This window comes from Giraffa tippelskirchi, chromosome 2, assembly GCF_054371585.1.
Source record: "Giraffa tippelskirchi isolate mGirTip1 chromosome 2, T2T-mGirTip1v1.2.pri, whole genome shotgun sequence".
Lineage (NCBI taxonomy): Eukaryota > Metazoa > Chordata > Mammalia > Artiodactyla > Giraffidae > Giraffa > Giraffa tippelskirchi.
This window is the reverse complement of record NC_137276.1, coordinates 115054840-115072583: the sequence shown is the minus strand read 5'-3', so window position 1 is coordinate 115072583 and position 17744 is coordinate 115054840. Positions and strand designations below refer to the sequence as shown.

The 17744-nt window shown below is 38.2% G+C and overlaps 1 pseudogene; it reads left to right on the top strand.

Annotated features, from left to right (window-relative positions):
• Positions 1-2118: 2118 nt before the first annotated feature.
• Positions 2119-14084, top strand: LOC145538334 (patched domain-containing protein 3 pseudogene; annotated as a pseudogene).
• Positions 14085-17744: the final 3660 nt, after the last annotated feature.

Here is a 17744-nt window from a genome sequence, read left to right as displayed (position 1 = left end):
GCCAGTGATTCCCAAGTCAGCCTGAGCACTGGAATCACATGAAGAAACTTTCAGACACGTGGATTCTGCAACTTCTCTACAAACTGTAGATCAGAGTCTGCAGAGCTGTGTTCCAGGACTGCAGGAATCTAAAGTTCTGAGACTCTCCTAAGTCATTCTGATAAACTGGTTAAAAAAAGTCCTTCTTGGGGACTAGAAAATCTGTAAGTGTATTCACTAGTGTTCTGCATTCACATGTTTCCTTCCATTGCCTATTGAACATTAAAATAAGGATCATTTAGAGAGTCAACACAGCGACTAGTCAAAGTCAAATCACTCTAGCCAAGAATATACTTCACTCCCTCCATCCTCTGAAAAATTTATACCAACAATCCAGAAACCTGAAAGAGGGAATAGGGCTAAGCATGTCATATGTAGCTTTTATCCTGTTAATCTTTCTGATTTCAAGGTTCATTTGTGTTACTTTTATCTTAAACTCCTGTAAACCAGTATTGTTGCCTTAAGAAAGTATTGTGTGTATGTGTTAGTCACTTAATCGTGTCCGACTCTTTGTGACCCCAGGGTCTGTCCCCACCAGGCCTTTCTGTCCATGGGATTCTCCAGGCAAGAATACTGGGGTGGATTGCCCTTTCCTTCTCCAGGGGAATCTTACTAACCCAGGGATTGAACCCAGATCTCCTGCATTGCAGGCAGATTCTTTACCATCTGAGCTCTAGGGAAGTCCACAAGAAAGTACTGATTGTAATCAAATTTTGTTTTGTAATCAAAACAGAATACTTTTGTTTTGGTGCGTGTATGTATGTTGATTTGGGGCCCTGAGTTTAACAGATAGCACCAGCAGTTTGAGAAAAAGTGAAATACAGACAAACATAGCTGTTTTAATAAGCAAGTTTGGTTATTTTAATGTGCCTTGCATGAATAAGGTCTTTAGCTATATTCTTGCTCTTTGGGAATCAGTAGCTCCATTCCCATAGTTGACTTTGCTAGTCTTCAAACCAAACTCTTTCTCTCTCCTACTAAAAGTTCTAGAGGCAGCTATCAGTCATTTGTTTTGAAGTAGTTGGCAATGAAGTAAAACAGAAACCTAGAGATTGTTGCCAATATTTTAAAATGTAAAGTTGTGATTGTTGGGGAGTTAAAGTATTAAATCCAGTCTTTTTAAAATGCTGTATATGTATTCCCATTTTTGTTGGTCCAACCAAGAACTAGACATAAGTTGTGTTATTCAAAATGGAGTATATATTACTTTTTTTTTTGCAATTAGTAGCCACTTTTCTTGGGCTTCCCTAGTGGCTCAGTGGTAAAGAATCTGCCTGCAATGCAGGAGACACAGGAGACGTGGGTTTGATCCCTGGGTGGGGAAGATTCCCTAGAGGGAGGGCATGGCAACCTACTCCACTGTTCCTGCCTGGAGACTCCCATGGACAGAGGAGCCTAGTGGGCTACAGTCCATAGGGTCACAAGCAGTCAGACATAACTGAATTGACTGAGCACACACACACACACACACACACACACACACACACAATCTCTTTTCTAGAGCACACTTCTCTAGCAGAGGAGAAGCATGAAAGTCTTTTAGAAGGAGGCTTTCATTCTTTTTGTTAGGCACAACATATATTAAACCAGCTTTGACATACAGGAGGTATTTAGGATTGTGTTTATGGCTAATGGGAGTCATAAGTGGGTGAGAAGATACCTGGACATGGGCACTTTCATACTGCTTGCTTCTATTCATGCTCCTTTGGAGATCAGAGTGGAATTAGCCATTTGCAATGTTTTGGTATATCTTTGTGGTTCTGAAAGGCCAGTCGGTGGATTCATGCTTGGCTTGCTGCATAAGAAGCAACCAGTGTAGTTTGGTAAAAGTACAGATTCCCAACTTTTCTGTCCCCACCCCACCCCACCGCCCTTTGTTTTTGTTCAGTTGGTCTGGGCTAGTGCCTGGAAATTAAAGTTCTCCAAGCAGACAGGTATGGGGATTGTTGCCCAAGAGGGCTCTGAAGAAGTGTCCGAGTCAAGAATGTTATGAATTGCTGGAATTTCAGTATGGAAACTACCACCACAAGTTCCATGACTTTTCCCTCCAAATTTACAGGTGTGACTGTATGAAACAAAATGTGGGTTGCAGTCTTTGGAGTCATTTCTGTTGCCTCGGCAGTGGTGAGCGGCTTTGGCCTGATGTTGTACACTAGGGTGCCATTTGTGCTCATAGTTGCAAATTCACCATTTCTTATCCTAGGTGAGTAAAACAAAGCATGAGGCTGCACACTGTATATGGGGGGGGGGCGTGGGGTGGGTAAAGGAAGGGTGTTGTGTTACATTAAGCAAAATAATTATATATAGGTGACTCTAATGATCCAAAATGAGGAATCAGGAGAAAAAGAAAATCAAATGGAATTATATGCCTTTAGAGTTGGAAAAATCTGGTACCCCAAATGGAAAAACACAGACCAGGGACATGAACAGGCATTTCACACACAGAAACACACACACACACACACACACACATACAGAATCCAAAATACTAATCATTGAAAATGTAAGAAAGAAATATTTGACCTTTCGATTAATCAAGAGATGTAAGTTAAACCAAAAGTGAGATACTTTGTCTTATTATTAGATTAATGAATATTATAGCAAGATTGAAGGTTTGGGGAAGGTTTTATGCAAGTGAACACTCTCATATTCTGCTGAGGGAGATTTGTAAATTGGTGCACTTTTAAGATATAACTTTGCAACAAATCAAAATACTTACGATTTTAAAATGGAATACCTTTGACCTGCCAACTTCACTTCTGGGAATTTGTCCTAGTTATTGGACAGGTTTTCACAAAATAAAATAAGCATGTTCATTTTAGTGTAATTTAGAACAGGAAAAAACAAAAACAAGCTAATTATATATCAACATGGGATTGGTCTCCTCAGAGCACATTAAAGTTTGGGAATCCTATTCAGTCTTTCAAAAGAGGTAGATATAAAGTGTTAAATGAAAAATGCTGGTTATGAAACGAGAGGTTTAAAACAGAGAGATATACAAATATGCATGTACATTTGTATAAAGCAAATTCTGGATAGATAATACTTAAAATATTAGCAAGGATTATCCTTGACAGGTGGAATTACAGTTGCTTAGAGATTTTCTTTGTATTTGCCTGTACTTTCAGGATGTATTTTACAATAAACATAAGAAGGCAACTATGTTTCTATTTTGGATGGTAAGCAACTTGGAAGAATCAATAATTGGTTTCCTAGGGAAGATAGGGGAGGAACTGTGCACTGGATGTATGCCTTCCTAGTGCACACTCACGCTTATGCACTCAATATTCCCACAGCCATAAACAACTAAAGTGTAGACAACTGATTTCATATCAACGTCTTCATATTGTCTGTATATCCATAGACATGTGAGTGTAGGGGTGCATGTGTGTGTGAGGCTGTGATTTCGATAGCTCAAGAAATGTGTGAGGACAATTTCTGAACCAAGATCCAAAAATAATAAAACCGGTTTTTAAATACCTGTTCCATATCAATGAGTTTATTTGTGGTCCTTAGTACTTCAGATTCTTGCCCTTCATCCAGCTGAATACAAGCGAAATCCAGAAAGCTGGCTGCAGGGGGCGTGTCAGGATGCAGTTTGTGACAGACTACACAAGCCTGTGTCACTGCAGGCCTCCTGCCAGACCATACACACAGAACATCCAAATTAGAGGCAAAGTGCAATTCCCAGTACCTTCCCGTGTAATCCATGGAGAAGATCTTCCAAGGTTGATATTAAAATCAATCAGCATTCAGTTCCAAGTATTGATTTTGTATCAGTGCACACAGAAACAGGTGTACAGGAGTGAAAGTGGTAGGAAGCTTGAGGGAAGTGAAATTTATCTGCAACGTGCTTAGGCTGTCCTTGGTAATCCCCTTCTTCTCTGTAGTCCTCCTCTCCTAACCTTCAGTGACAACTTCTGAGTCCTCAAATGTTCTTCTGGCCTCTTTATTCCAAATCAATCAGAGAACGTCACTGTGGAAGAGACTGGTTACTTTAGTATTCACTTATTATGTAAAGGATTCTTAAAGTTTATTTTGGTACATATTTCTGATCTCAAGAGTACCTGCCTTTTACTGACATAATGCCTTAACTTGGGCAAGTGAAGTTTCAATGACAGCGTGCTGGGTGTCAGAACCAGACTAACAGAAAACTACATGTGTATATCTGTGTGTGTGTGTGTGTGTGTATACCAACTATGGGGTGCCTTTAAAATCATGCCACATTGGTAGCTAGATGCTAACTGCAGAACAGATAAATCCAGCTCGTAGTTTAAACAACAGGATGCTAACTCAGTGCCTTAGAGTGAAATGGTGTATAAGAGAAAATAGTCTCTCAAATGTTCTGATGGAATCAGAGATATATGGCTAATCCTGCTTCACCTAATACCCAGTCAGCCAGGTTTCTTGACTCTTCAATGAAACACCCTGAATGATGACTAGGTGTAGAGTGTACTGTGCTATGTGTACAAAGTGCAGAGTTATTACAGAGCAAGGAGTGATGAGTTGTGTTGTGGCTTCAGAGGCAATCAGAGAAGGTGTCAGAGAAAGCAGTATCCAAACACAGACTCCAAAAGATCAATTGCCGTCGAGTGGCGGGGTCTGTGTCCCCCCCTTTAGTCCGAGAAGACCTCTGTGACTGCTTCAGCCAATAAAGGTGGGAATGACGCGCTCTGACTTCCAAAGCTAGGTCTTAAAAACTAGGCTTTTTTTTTTTTAACCTTGTTCTCTCTTTCTCCCTTTTTTTCCCTACCTTTTTCTCTTGGGACACTCACTCTTGGAACCTCACTCTTGGAACCTCTGCCACAAAGATCTCAGCCAACAACCCCTGCTGAGGTCCTAGCTAACAACCAGCATCAGTTTTGATCAATACCTGCAGTGAAACACAGCAATTTTTAAATTGTTTTATTTTTATTATTCATTTATTTTTTAATTGAAGGATAATTGCTTTACAGAATTTTGTTGTTTCCTGCCATTTAAATTGTTTTAAATGGACCTGCGCTCTATAGAACTGGATTTTTTTTTCTTTAATTTATTTTTATTTATTTATTCATAATCTTTGCCTTTGCCACTATCATTGTTGATATAAGAACAGTCCTCTTGTCACTTTTATTTTATTTTATAATCTGCCTACCAAGCTAGAGTTAACAAAATCACATGTCCTATTTCAAAGTAACTTTTTGAGAAACATGTATTATTTCGATTAACAGAGGTAATAACAGACTTGGTAACTAAATAAAGCTACTCAACTAGGAAACAACAACAACAACAACAACAAAAGATCAATGAGACCTTGAGAGACGGGCAAAGAAAACAGTTTGAGTTGATCTGGTTAATGTTTAATGGATGTTAAAAAGTACGAAGACTCTGTTTCTTTCTCTAACAGGTGTTGGGGTCAATGACATATTTATCATGATTTCTGCCTGGCAGAAGACCAGCCTCACGGATAGCTAAGCGAGTGGATGTCCAAGGTCTATTCAAAAGTGTCAGTATCCATTACAATCACCACCGTCACCAATGTCCTGGCCTTCTATACAGGAATTATGACCTCTTTCAGGTCCATACAATACTTTTGCATCTATACAGGAACAACCCTGCTCTTCTGTTATTTTTATAACATCACCTGTTTTGGAGCATTTATGGCCCTGGATGGGAAAAGAGAAGTAGTCTGTCTACACTGGTTGAAGAAGCCAGAAACACCTGACCAAAAATGTTCCTCATTAAAAAAGGCCTGCTGCCTCCCATGTAATTCTCTCCGAGATGAATATAAAGCTGACATCCATCCATAAATCTATTCTTTAGAGACTATTTTGGTCCTTTTCTCACAAACACCAAGTCCAAGATTTTTCTAGTGCTCCTATACATTTAGTACAGTATAAGTAGTATATATGGGTGTTTCCAAGTGCAGGAAGGTTTAGACCTCTGAAATTTGGTAAGTGACGACTCCTACATCACACCATATTTTAATGTAGAAGAAGAACATTTTTCTACTCATGGTCCCAGGGTTATGGTTATCGTTACTGTGGCTCTTGACTACTGGGATAAAGATGCTAGGCAAAAACTGGAAAAATGTCTGGCAGATTTTGAAAACAGTGAGTATGTAGATGAAAACCTTACAGAGTTTTGGTTATGAGAATATGTAAAATATGTGGAAAACCTCCATCAAGACATAAATGATAAGACAGCGTTTCTAAGCAATATTCCCACTACTTTAGTGGAATTTCCACTTTTTGCATATGATATTAATATAACATCATCACAGGAAATCATTTGTTCCCGGGCCTTCATTCAAACCATGGGTATTTCTTCAACCAATAAGAAGCTGATGTTACTCCTGATGTTACTGGCTGAGAAGTGTGAAGTTCCCCTAGTGGTGTACAACCCGGCATTCATATATTTTGATCAGTATTCTGCAATAGTAGAAAACACTGTTCGAAATGTGATTGTTGCATCAGCAGCTATGTTCATTGTTTCCTTATTGTTAATTCCTCATCCTCTGTGTTCTTTGTGGGTGACTTTCTCTATTGCTTCTGTGATTGTGGGCGTCACAGGTTTTATGGCCTTCTGGAATGTCAACCTTGATTCCATATCCATGATTAATCTTGTCATTTGTATAGGGTTTTCTTTTGACTTTTCTGCTCACATTTCCTATGCATTTGTTTCCAGTTCAAAACCCTCAGTAAACCGAAAAGCCATTGAGGTACTGTATCTGCTAGGTTACCCCGTGTTACAAAGTGCAGTTTCAATAATAATAGGGATGTGTGTCCTGTCTGCAGCTAAAGCATACATCTTCAGGACATTTTTCAAGATTATGTTTCTTTTTTTTTAAATAAATTTATTTATTTTAGTTGGGGGCTAATTACTTTACAATATTGTAGTGGTTTTTGCCATACATTGACATGAATCAGCCATGGGTTTACATGTGTTCCCCATCCTGAACCCCCCTCCCACCTTCCCCACCCCATCCCATCCCTCTGGGCCATCCCACCACCCCAGCCCTGAGCATTTGTCTCATGCATCGAACCTGGAATGGTGTTTTGTTTCACATATGATAATATACATGTTTCAATGCTATTCTGTCAGAACGTCCCACCCTCATCTTCACCCTCAGAGTCCATAAGACTGTTATACACATCTGTGTCTCTTATTCTGTCTCGCATATAGGGTTATCGTTACCATATTTCAAATTCCATATATATGCATTAGTATACTGTATTGGTGTTTTTCTTTCTGGCGTACTTCACTCTGTATAATGGGCTCCAGTTTCATCCATCTCAATTGAACTGATTCAAATGTATTCTTTTTAATGGCTGAGTAATATTCTATTGTGTATATGTACCACAGCCTCCTTATCCATTTGTCTGCTGATGGACATCTAGGCTGCTTCCATGTCCTGGCTATTGTAAACAGTGCTGCGATGAACATTGGGGTACACGCGTCTCTTTCAATTCTGGTTTCCTCGGTGTGTATGCCCAGCGGTGGGATTGCTGGGTCATATGACAGTTCTATTCCCAGTTTTTTAAGGAATCTCCACACTGTTCTCCATAGTGGCTGTACTAGTTTGCATACCCACCAACAGTGTAAGAGGGTTCCCTTTTCTCCACACCCTCTCCAGCATTTATTACTTGTAGACTTTTGGATAGCAGCCATTCTGACGGGCGTGAAATGGTACCTCATTGTGGTTTTGATTTGCATTTCTCTAATAATGAGTGATGTTGAGCATCTTTTCATGTGTTTGTTAGCCATCTGTATGTCTTCTTTGGAGAAATGTCTGTTTAGTTCTTTGGCCCACTTTTTGATTGGGTCGTTTATTTTTCTGGAATTCAGCTGCAGGAGTTGTTTGTATATTTTTGAGATTAATTGTTTGTCTGTTGCTTCGTTTGCTATTATTTTCTCCCATTCTGAAAGCTGCCTTTTCACCTTGCTTATAGTTTTCTTTTTTGTGCAAAAGCTTTTAAGTTTAATTAGGTCCCATTTTTTAATTTTTGCTTTTATTTCCAATATTCTGGGAGGTGGGTCATGGAGGATCCTGCTGTGATTTATGTCGGAGAGTGTTTTGCCTATGTTTTCCTCTAGGAGTTTTATAGTTTCTGGTCTTACGTTTAGATCTTTAATCCATTTTGAGTTTATTTTTGTGTATGGTGTTAGAAAGTGTTCTAGTTTCATTCTTTTACAAGTGGTTGACCAGTTTTCCCAGCACCACTTGTTGAAGAGATTGTCTTTTCTTCATTGTATATTCTTGCCTCCTTTGTCAAAGATAAGGTGTCCATAGGTGCGTGGATTTATCTCTGGGCCTTCTATTTTGTTCCATTGATCTATATTTCTATCTTTGTGCCAGTACCATCCTGTCTTGATGACTGTGGCTTTGTAGTAGAGCCTGAAGTCAGGCAGGTTGATTCCTCCAGTTCCATTCTTCTTTCTCAAGATTGCTTTGGCTATTCGAGGTTTCTTATATTTCCATACAAATTGTGAAATGATTTGTTCTAGTTCTGTGAAAAATACCATTGGTAGCTTGATAGGGATTGCATTGAATCTATAGACTGCTTTGGGTAGTATACTCATTTTCACTATATTAATTCTTCCAATCCATGAACACGGTATTTTTCTCCATTTGTGTGTGTCCTCTTTGATTTCTTTCATCAGTGTTTTATAGTTTTCTATATATAAGTCTTTTGTTTCTTTAGGTAGATATATTCCTAAGTATTTTATTCTTTTTGTTGCAATGGTGAATGGTATTGTTTCCTTAATTTCTCTTTCTGTTTTCTCATTATTGGTGTATAGGAATGCAAGGGATTTCTGTGTGTTAATTTTATATCCTGCATCTTTACTATATTCATTGATTAGCTCTAGTAATTTTCTGGTAGAATCTTTAGGGTTTTCTATGTAGAGGATCATGTCATCTGCAAACAGTGAGAGTTTTACTTCTTCTTTTCCTATCTGGATTCCTTTTATTTCTTTTTCAGCTTCTGATTGCTGTGGCAAAAACTTCCAAAACTATGTTGAATAGCAGTGGTGAAAGTGGGCATCCTTCCCTTGTTCCTGACTTTAGGGGAAATGCTTTCAATTTTTCACCATTGAGGATAATGTTTGCTGTGGGTTTGTCATATATAGCTTTTATTAGGTTGAGGTATGTTCCTTCTATTCCCGCTTTCTAGAGGGTTTTTATCATAAATCAATGTTTAATTTTGTCAAAAGCTTTTTCTGTATCTATTGAGATAATCATATGTTTTTTATCTTTCAATTTGTTAATGTGGTGTATTATATTGATTGATTTGCGGAAGTTAAAGAAACCTTGCATTCCTGGATAAAGCCCACTTGGTCATGATGTATGATCTTTTTAATATGATGTTGGATTCTGTTTGCTAGAATTTTATTAAGGATTTTTGCATCTGTGTTCATCAGTGATATTGGCCTGTAGTTTTCTTTTTTTTGTGGCATCTTTGCCTGGTTTTGGAATTAGGGTGATGGTGGCCTCATAGAATGAGTTTGGAAGTTTACCTTCCTCTGCAATTTTCTGGAAGAGTTTGAGTAGCATAGGTGTTAGCTCTTCTCTAAATTTTTGGTAGAATTCAGCTGTGAAGCCGTCTGGTCCTGGGCTTTTGTTTGCTGGAAGATTTCTGATTACAGTTTCGATTTCCGTGCTTGTGATGGGTCTGTTAGGATCTTCTATTTCTTCCTGGTTCAGTTTTGGAAAGTTATAGTTTTCTAAGAATTTGTCCATTTCTTCCAAGTTGTCCATTTTATTGGCATATAGCTGTTGGTAGTAGTCTCTTATGATCCTTTGTATTTCTGTGGAGTCTGTTGTGATCTCTCCATTTTCATTTCTAATTTTGTTGATCTGATTCTTCTCCCTTTGTTTCTTGATGAGTCTGGCTAATGGTTTGTCAATTGTGTGTATCTTCTAGAAAAACCAGCTCTTAGTTTTGTTGATTTTTGCTATGGTCTCTTTTGTTTCTTTTGCATTTATTTCTGCCCTAATTTTTAAGATTTCTTTCCTTCTACTAACCCTGGGATTCTTCATTTCTTCCTTCTCTAGTTGCTTTAGGTGTAGAGCTAGGTTATTTATTTGATTTTTTTCTTCTTTCTTGAGGTACGCCTGTATTGCTATGAACCTTCCCCTTAGCATTGCTTTTACAGTGTCCCATAGGTTTTGGGTTGTTGTGTTTTCAGTTTCATTTGTTTCTATGCATATTTTGATTTCTTTTTTGATTTCTTCTGTGATTTGTTGGTTATTCAGAAGCGTGTTGTTTAGCCTCCATATGTTGGAATTTTTAATAGTTTTTTCCCTATAATTGAGGTCTAATCTTACTGCATTGTGGTCAGAGAAGATGACTGGGATGATTTCATTTGTTTTGAATTTACCAAGGCTAGATTTATGGCCTAGGATGTGATCTATCCTGGAGAAAGTTCCGTGTGCACTTGAGAAAAAAGTGAAATTGATCATTTGGGGATGGAAAGTCTTGTAAATATCAATTAAATTTAACTTGTCTATTGTATCATTTAAAGTTTGTGTTTCCTTGTTAATTTTCTGTTTAGTTGATCTATCCATATGTGCGAGTGCAGTATTAAAGTCTCCCACTATTATTGTGTTATTGTTAATTTCCCCTTTCATACTTGCTAGTATTTGCCTTACATATTGTGGTGCTCCTATGTTGGGTGCATATATATTTATAATTGTTATGTCTTCTTCTTGGATTGATCCTTTGATCATTATGTAGTGTCCTTCTTTGTCTCTTTTCGCAGCCTTTATTTTAAAGTCTATTTTATCTGAAATGAGTATTGCGACTCCTGCTTTCTTTTGGTCTCCGTTTGCATGAAATATGTTTTTCCATCCCTTGACTTTCAGTCTGTATGTGTCCCTTGTTTTGAGGTGGGTCTCTTGTAGACAGCATATATAGGGGTCTTGTTTTTGTATCCATTCAGCCAGTCTATGTCTTTCGGTTGGGACATTCAACCCATTTACATTTAAGGTAATTATTGATAAGTATGGTCCCATTGCCATTTACTTTGTTGTTTAGAGTTTGTGTTGAAACATCCTTTCTGTGTTTCCTGTTTAGAAAAGATCCTTTAGCATTTGTTGGAGAGCTGGTTTGGTGGTGCTGAATTCCCTCAGCTTTTGCTTGTCTGTAAAGCTTTTGAATTCTCCTTCATATCTGAATGAGATCCTTGCTGGGTACAGTAATCTGGGTTGTAGATTATTCTCTTTCATTACTTTAAGTATGTCCTGCCATTCCCTTCTAGCCTGAAGAGTTTCTATCGAAAGATCAGCTGTTATCCTTATGGGGATCCCCTTGTGTGTTATTTGTTGTTTTCCCCTTGCTGCTTTTAATATTTGTTCTTTGTGTTTGATCTTTGTTGATTTGATTAATATGTGTCTTGGGGTGTTTCTCTTTGGGTTTATCCTGTTTGGGACTCTCTGGGTTTCTTGGACTTCTGTGGCTATTTCCTTCCCCATTTTAGGGAAATTTTCAACTATTATCTCCTAGAGTATTTTTTCATGACCTTTCCTTTTATCTTCTTCTTCTGGGACTCCTATGATTCAAATGTTGGGGCGTTTCATATTGTCCCAGAGGTCCCTGAGGTTTTCCTCATTTCTTTTGATTTTTTTTTCTTTTTTCCTCTCTGCTTCGTTTATTTCCATCATTCTATCTTCTACCTCACTTATCCTATCTTCTGCCTCCGCTATTCTACTGTTGGTTCCCTCCAGAGTGTCTTTTACCTCCTTTATTTGATTATTCATTATATATTGACTCCTTTTTATTTCTTCTAGGTCCTTGATAAACATTTCTTGCATCTTCTCAATCCTTGTCTCCAGGCTATTTATCTGTAACTCCATTTTGTTTTCAAGATTTTGGATCATTTTTATTATCATTATTGTAAATTCTTTTTCAGATAGATTCCCTATCTCCTCCTCTTTTGTTTGGTTTGGTGGGCATTTATCATTTTCCTTTACTTGCTGAGTATTTCTCTGCCTTTTCATCTTGTTTAGATTGCTGTGTTTGGCATGGCTTTTCTGTATTCTGGTAGTTTGAAGTTCCTCTTTATTATGGAGGCTCCTCACTGTGAGTGGGGTTGGACGGGTGGCTTGTCAAGGTTCCCTGGTTGGGGGAGCTTGTGTCGGTGTTCTGGTGGTTGGAGCTGGATTTCTTCTCTCTAGAGTGCAATGGAGTGTCCAGTATTGAGTTTTGAGATGTCTATGGATTTGGTGTGCCTCTGGGCAGCCTGTATATTGATGCTCCGGGCTCTGTTCCTGTGCTGCTGGAGAATTTGCGAGGTATGTCTTGCTCTGGAACTTATTGGCTCTTGGGTGGAGCTTGGTTTCAGTGTATATGTGGAGGCTATTGGATGATCTCTTATTAGTTAATGTTTCCTCTGGCTTTCAGTCTTATTCTTGCAGTAGCCTCAAGACTTCTCCGTCCATACAGCATCGATAATAAAACTTTTAGGTTAATGGTGAAAAGATTCTCCACAGTGAGGGATACCCAGAGAGGTTCACTGAGTTACATGGAGAGGTGAAGGGGGGGAGGGTGACGTGACCAGGAGGAGAAGAGGGGGACTCAAACGTGGAGAGAGTAGTCTAGCCAGTAAGCACTTCCCTCTGTGCTCTCCACAGCCTGGAACCCTCAGAGTGGTTCACAGAGATACATAGAGAGGGGGGAGGAAGGTAATAGAGGTGAGCATGAGTAGAAAGGGAGGAATCAAGTGGGGAGAGAGCGATCTGGGCAGTATTCTGTTCCCGAAGTGTTCTCTGGTGCCCAGAACACCCTCAGAGATTCACAGAATTGGGTTGAGAAGAGAAGGAGGAGGGTGGGAGATAGAGGTTCCCTGGGGGAGAAGAAAGAGCATCAATAGGGGGAGAGAGTAATCAAGCCAGTAATCACACTCCTGAGTAAAAATGGGTACTAAAGATTGGGTTCTTAAATGTACAAAATTGATACCAAATATGTAAAACAAAGATTAAAAATCTAGAGTAGAGGTTAGACTCTTAAAAAAATACAATATAAAAAAAAGAAAACAAAATCACAGAAAGTATAAGAAATATGTATGCAGTTTGCTTTAAAAATAGGTTTTTTTTTTTTGCAAAGTAATAGTGGGTTATAAAAATGAAAATTAAAGGTGTAATAGAGGACTTAAAGGAAAAAGAAAAAAAAATAAAAATAAATGATAATAGTAAAAATATATCCAGGACTTTCTCTGGAGCTGTTGTGAGCAGTGTGGGTCTGTTCAGTTTCCAATAGATCCTTGTTCCTGCTTATACTTTCCAAGTTCTATAGGCCCCTTTCAATGTAGTTGGTGTTAACTGCAGGGACTTTAATCTGTTGGCCTGTCACTTCCAAAGCGCTTCCCTCTGTTTATTTGGCTTCTGTTTGCAAGTCTCTTCAGTGTCTAATTTCCACCCTGCCACAAAGGGGCGGAGGTGGTCTCTTTAGGTTCACTTGTTGAGTCGTGCTGTGGGGAGGAAGGAACACTGCAAACCAATATCACTGGCGTGTGTGTGGAGAGCTCGCAGTGTCTCGGCCGCACTGGGTTTGCCCCCGCTCACGGCGTGTGTGCTTTCCCAGTCTACCCTGCTCAGGCTTCAGGTTACTCTGCCGGGGAGTGGACCCTGAGATATGTGCACTTCCCAGGTCTAAGCCACTCAGGTTCAGGTTCCCGGGTACTCCACAAAGGCGCAGACTCAGTTGGGCCCGCGGTTTGTGCCGATCCCTGGTCGGAGCAGCTCAGGCAGCCAGGAGTTTCGTGAGCACACTCTCCCCTGTTGGGGTGGTGCTGCTTATTACCTCCCTGGTCCCCGCCTCGGTTTACAGGTGCGCCAGCTCCGGTGTGCTTTGTGTCAGTTCTGGGGAGCTGGTCTCTGGCTGCGACCCTCTTGGCGGCTGTCGACCCTCCAGGATCTCAGGCAGTCTTTGCTTAGAAACTGGAAGCCTGTTTGCAGTTTGGTAGGGGGTGCCCTCTCTGGGGCCGAGGGTGCCCCTTTCCGGCTCTAGCTGGCCCTGCCTCCCCGCTGTGTCCGGCAGGGGATGGGACACTCCGCAGCTGGCTAGCTCTCCTCTGGTATTGCTCAGTCCTTTGTTCTGTGAGCAGGCTGGCAGTGCCTTAGATTTGGGCTTTTTGCGGGTTAGTTCTCTCTCTCTGGCTGTCCCACAGTTTAGGTTGCTATCTCACGTTAGCTCCCTCAGATTGCCCTCAGGGCATACGGGCCTGGTCCTTACCCTAAGCAGTGCCGCCCGCTCCTCCCCGTTAAGCCCTCACTTGCTGGTGGCAGATTCGAGCGTCTGGGGTTCTTTGCTGGGAGTTGCCTTTAGGCATGTAATCTGTGAGTTTTATTTATTTTTTCTCCCGGTTATGTTGCCCTCCGAGATTCGAAATCTTCTCCCAAACCCGCCGGTGAGAGGGTTTCCTGGTGTTTGGAAACTTCTCCTCTTTTACGACGCCCTCCCCGGGACGGGTCTCCGTCCCTAACTCTTTTGTCTCTCTTTTTATCCTTTATATTTTGTCCTACCTCCTTTTGAAGATAATGGGCTGTTTTTCTGGAAGCCTGATGTCCTCTGCCAGCATTCAGAAGTTGTTTTGTGAAGTTTGCTCAGCGTTCAGATGTTGTTTCGATAAATTTGTGGGGGAGAGAGTGGTCTCCCCGTCCTATTCCTCCGCCATCTTAGCCCCGCCTCAAGATTATGTTTCTTGCGATGGTATTTGGAGCTGCTCATGGTCTAATTTTTATCCCAGTATTCTTAACCTTTTTTTGAAAGTTGCTTTGAATAGCCACTAACAAATCAAAGACCAATTATAGAATTCCTGATTGGCCCAATCCAATCTGATTAAAATGCACTATTAAGAATAGTCAATAAACTTAAACAAAGGCTTGTAAATACCATTTTAAAATGTTATTTAAAATATCCTGAGGAAAATTAATGTCTCACATTAAAATATTTTTACTAAACTAAGAAATGTTTTCATCTTTATTATGGTCTATACAATCAAGCATAACTTTCCAATTACTTGTCCTTTTATTTCACCATTAGTAGTTTATGCTTGGAATTCAAATATTTTATGTATTATACTCTAAAATGGAATATTAGTTTCATTGTACTTCTCATAAGCATTATTATGTAAAAGTGTAACTGACTATTGTTTATTCTCTTAGTCTCGGGTTTTACTATGCATTTTCTTAATGGTGTATTTTGATGAACAGAAGCTTTTAAAGTTTTGGAATCAAATTTATCTTATTTTTTTTTTATGGTTACTGTTTTCTGAGAAATCTTTGCCTAATCCAAGATTACCAAAAATCATCTATATTTTCTTCTCAAAGCTAATAGTTTTATATTTAAATTTTATATTATACTATATATGAATCATAGACCTATGTTTGTTGGGAAGTATGAGTAGAGGTTCATTTTCTTCCCATTATAGTTATCCAGTTGTCCCAGCATCTTTAGTGAAAAGACTGTCCTTTCACCAGAGGGACTACCTTGGCACCTCTGTCAGAGAACCAAGTGACAATTCATGTGTGGCTCTATTTTTGTGCATTGATCTGTTTTTCTGTAATAAAGTGGATACCACACTGTATTGATTACTGAAGCTTTATATTAATTATGGAAATTAGGTTAGGTAAGTTATCCATCATTTTCCCTCTTTTCCAAATTATTTTGGCTGTTATAGGTTCTTTGCATTTAGATACTAATTTTAGAATCATTTGTCTTTTTATCAAAAAAAATAAAAAAGGTTTCTGGGATCATAATTGGGTCATGGTGAGACTACAGATCAATTTGGGGAAAACAGATATATTAGCAATATGAAATTCTCCAATCTGTGAACATGGTTTGTCTCTTACTTATTATCTTATTTCATGTCTTTCAGAAGTATCTTATAGATATACATGGATTTAGTTTCTAAGTATATTAATTTTTTAGCACTGTAAATATTTTAAACCCTTTTTTCATTTTTTTTTCACTAGTACATAAAAATACAATTGGTTTCAGTATACCTACCTTATTATGTGTAATCTTTTTAGGTTCATTTATTCATGTCGAGTTTTGTAGTTTTTTTAGTAGCTTTTAATCTATGCAATTATGTCAAGATCACATAAAGACCATTTTATTTCTCCCTACATAAACTTTATCTCTTACTTACCTTATTGCACAGGCTTAAAACATCCAGGAAAATATAGGAAAACATGATGACATCGTTGCCTTGCTGTCAGCTTTGTAAGGAACGGAATCGATTTTTCTGGCACGTTTTAACATGAATGGGTATTAAATTTTGTCAAATTTCTGTCTGTCAAGAGAGATTATCATGTCTATTTTTCTATTTTAGTCTGTGGAATGTGACGACTTACACTGAATGATTTTTTTGAATCAAATCAACTTACATGGAATCATTTTATACTAACCTTGCATTCCTAGAATAATTCACATTAGGTCATGGCATGTTATTATCTTCACATATTGCTGTGTTTGTTAATATTTTGATAGTGATATTTATTCCTATGTTCATGAGGCATATTGGTCTACAATTCCCTTTTTTGTAATGCCTTTCTCAGGTCTTGGTATTAAGGTTATAGTGCCCTCAGGACACAAGCCAATAAATATTCTTCCTCTTCTGTTCTCTGAAATATATGATGTATGGTTGATATCATTTTTTCATTTCTTATCAAATGTTTGGTAGAATTCGCTACTGAAGTCTTTGGACGTGGAGTTTTCTGAGAAGGATTTTTATTTCACATTTACTTTCTTTAACAAATAGAAGGCCATTAAGATGTTCTTTTTCTTCTTGGGTCAATTTTGGTATGTTTGTTTTGTACGGAATTTGCCATTTTTCCAATTGGCTATAAATTTCCTTCTAGTTACTATTTTAACTGTATCCACAATTTTTTTTTTATGAGAGATGTTCATTATCATTCATTCCAAAATAAGCTCCTATTTCCCTTGTGATTTCTTCTTTGACCATGAATTAAACAATACCTTTATTTTCTCTTAATTTTTGAAGAATTGTTTAAACAGATGTAGAATTGTTTTTTTCTTTCAACACTTTAATAATGTCATTGTTATTGTCTTCTTGATGCAATGCTGATGAATTCAGTCTTCACTTTCATATTGATCTTCTCTATGGAATATGCCTTTTTTCCCCTCTATATTCATTTAATATTTTTTATTACTGGTTTTCAGCAATTTGACTATGATGAGATTATATGTGTTTTTTTTTTTTCTATTCAACCTTCTTAGATATCTTTAAGTACTTAGGACCTGTGGCTTGATATTTTCCACCATATTTGAAAATATTTTAGCCTTTATTTCTTCAAATGTTTTTCTGCCACATTGTCTCTCCCCTTTCCTTCAGTGACTTTATTTATAAATATGCTCTCATTATTTTCAGTTGTCATAAAATGGTAATAGTCCCCAAGATTGCATTTTATCATTAATAAATTGAAATTTATTGACACTTTGAAAAATCTCTTCTCTGTAGCCCATATTTGTTGAAAAAAATTAACTCTTTCTACATATGTTGAGATTCCTGGTAAGCTCAGGAAAATTCTCAGTGAAGGTATATAATTATGCTTTTATGTATGGAAATGTTTAAATATTTTAGTCCAAATATTTTCATCATATCTTTTTTATTTCATTAAGACTCATTCTTAGACAAATATTTTATAACACAAAACTCCTCAACAGTATTGTTGCCATTTCTAATTATCTTGAATACTTCGC